General features: G+C 38.0%; 1 protein-coding gene across 4 annotated transcripts in view; it reads right to left on the bottom strand.

The window, feature by feature from the left end:
• Positions 1-2,736, bottom strand: part of Esyt2 (extended synaptotagmin 2) — an 809,403-nt gene that overhangs the window by 780,662 nt on the left and 26,005 nt on the right. The gene's annotated exons all lie outside the window — the stretch shown is intronic.

Raw genomic sequence — 2,736 nt, 5'->3', positions numbered from 1 at the left:
CATTAACTGTTCATCCATTATTGTTAATTCTGGCATATTTCAGCCATAAATCCAAAAATGTTTCGGTTTCTAAGGGTCAGCCAGATCCTGATATGGTTCCACATTTTAGTTTGTAATATCAACACTCTCACTCCTCTGACCCATTATTATGTAAGTCTGTTCATCCATTATTGTTAATTCAGGCATATTTCAGCCGTAAGTTCAAAAATGTTTCAGTTTCTAAGGGTCAGCCAGATTCTGATATGGTTCCACATTTTTGTTTGTAATATCAACACTCTCACTCCTCTGTACCATTATTATGTAAGTCTTTTTACTTTGCTTATTTAACCATGTAAAGTCAATGATTTATCATCTGTACACAGGTGCTCTAGGTGTAGCCTAAGGAAGACAGAAAAAAATCTGTTATCTCCTATCATTTCCATTTTAGAAATAGATACTGTTAGAGCTTGGTCTCACTGCCACCAAGAAGGAACCTGGGTTTGACAGGGATATTATATTAATACTTGCACAACTTAAAAATCTCTGATGCATAAATCATTATTCCCAGGTAAGTTAGAGTCATTTCTACCTTCAGCTGAACTCTGTAAACAAAGATGTTACATGAATAAATAAAAAGAGGAAATAGAACCTGTAGAGACCATCTACAGTAAATAAGCATAACCCTCAGTTGAGGGATGGGTCCACTAACTCATCTCAAAAATTTTAACCCAGAATTTCTCCTGTCTACAGGAAATATATAGGGACAAAGAAGCAAGCAGAGATTGAGGAAAGTCCACCCAGAGACTTCCCTACCTGGGGAACCATCCCATATCTACTCACCAAACCCAGAGACTATTGCTGATGCCAATAAGTGCTTGCTGACAAAAGCCTGATATAGCTGTCTCCTGAGAGGTTCTGCCATTATATGACCAATATAGACACAGATGTTTTTATCCAACCAACAGAGTGAGCACAGAACTGGGATACCAGTGGAGGAGTTAGGGAAAGAAATGAAGGAGCTGAAGGCTTTTGTAATCCTATAGAAAGAACAACAATATCAACCAACCAGACACCACAGAGCTCCCAAGGACTAAACCATCAACCAATGAGTACACATTGAGAATCCCATGGCTGCAGCTGCATTTGTAGCAGAGGATGACCTGTCCTGGTATTAATGAAGGGGAGCCCCTTGGTCCTGTGAAGGCTCTATACCCCAGTGTAGGGCAATGCCAGAGCAGGGTGGTAGAGTGGGTGAGTGGGTGAGGGAGCACTCTCATAGAAGCAGGGAGAGGAGAGATAGGATAGGGGGTTTCTAGAGGGAAAACTGGGAAAGAGGATGCTGGGCATCAATCCTCCACAGGACTGAGGACCTTCCCTCCCACTGATGCCAGATAAGGCCTCCTCTGCTACATATGTTCACACAACCAGCAGATCTGTTAATACTGCTAACAGGCCCTGAGCATAGAACTTCTTACTTTGTGTTGGCCTTCTATTGCTGGACATATTTCCAACCTTAAGTGTGGTTAATAGACCCAATGTTGCTCATTAGAGAAATCTGATTTCTCCTTGCAAGTCAGTGTCAATTTCAAAAACTTCTTGGTCATGGTTAAAACCTGTGGCCATGACTTTTGCCTAGCACTGAGACTCCATGTAGATTATGTGCATAACTTGTTTATGTTGTCACAGTCCCTGTAGGTTCATATGTGCATGAGTCTTGTTATGTATGAAAGACAGTTTCTTTGTAGCTAGGTCCTCTGGCTCTTTTAATCTATTGGATGATTAAATTTTTATTCAGAAATGAGGTTTAATTTTGTAGTTATTGTGTGAAACTTAGAGCAACTGCAATACCTCATATTTTTTGGCACCTATGTGGACTCTGTGACCATTAACTTATAGTATGTTATCCTTTGACTGGCACTGACATGTTCAGTTAATAACATGTTTTCTGGGAGCCTCACTGTCTACCCATGTAGGTACCTCTGTTCAAATATACCTAAGTAAAAATAGAACACTCTGCTCACCCATCTACTTTCTACTTTTCTTTCTGCAAGCATGTATCTCTGATAACCACAGAGCATAATCCGGCACAGACCTCTGAGGCAATTTGAGTCACTTAACTGCAAGTATTTTCTGCATATTACAAGTTATTCATTGATTTTTCTTAAATGTATTAATTTTGATAAAGCCACTCTAACAGCATATCCATAAATGTTATTTTTATCTGAACATTAAATTACTCTATCAACACATAAATATTCCTAAATATATCCTAGGCAGCTATGAACTGTTCATTATTTCTCAGTTTGTCAAAGAAATATAATTATAATATTTGTCTCTTTTTACTCCATAATGTACTTTGTTTTACTCCCAGGATCCATGGTTTGTATGTATGTATGCTACATTCATTTTATACCCTCTATAGTTTTGTTTTTACTTGCATTAAAAGATCCTAGATTTCATCTTAACTTTCTTATAACACTTAACTTTGATTTATCCTATACCCTTGTCTTATTCTCCTTTTCCCAGCTTCATTTCATGTTTGAATCATTCTGCCTCATCTCTATGCATTCTCTGTATTCATTTTCTCTGTATTTCATTACATCATTTCCTTTAATTCCTGGAACTCTAGTGGCTCATTTCTACTATCACAGCTCCTTCCTTTCTTTCTTTCTTCCTTCCTTCCTTCCTTCCTTCCTTCCTTCCTTCCTTTCTTTCTTTCTTTCTTTCTTTCTTTCTTTCTTTCTTTCTTTCTTTCTT

The sequence above is a fragment of the Mus caroli genome, chromosome 12 (genome assembly GCF_900094665.2).
Source record: "Mus caroli chromosome 12, CAROLI_EIJ_v1.1, whole genome shotgun sequence".
NCBI lineage: Eukaryota > Metazoa > Chordata > Mammalia > Rodentia > Muridae > Mus > Mus caroli.
The sequence above is the reverse complement of the archived record's forward strand: the minus strand, read 5'-3'. Positions and strand labels throughout refer to the sequence as shown.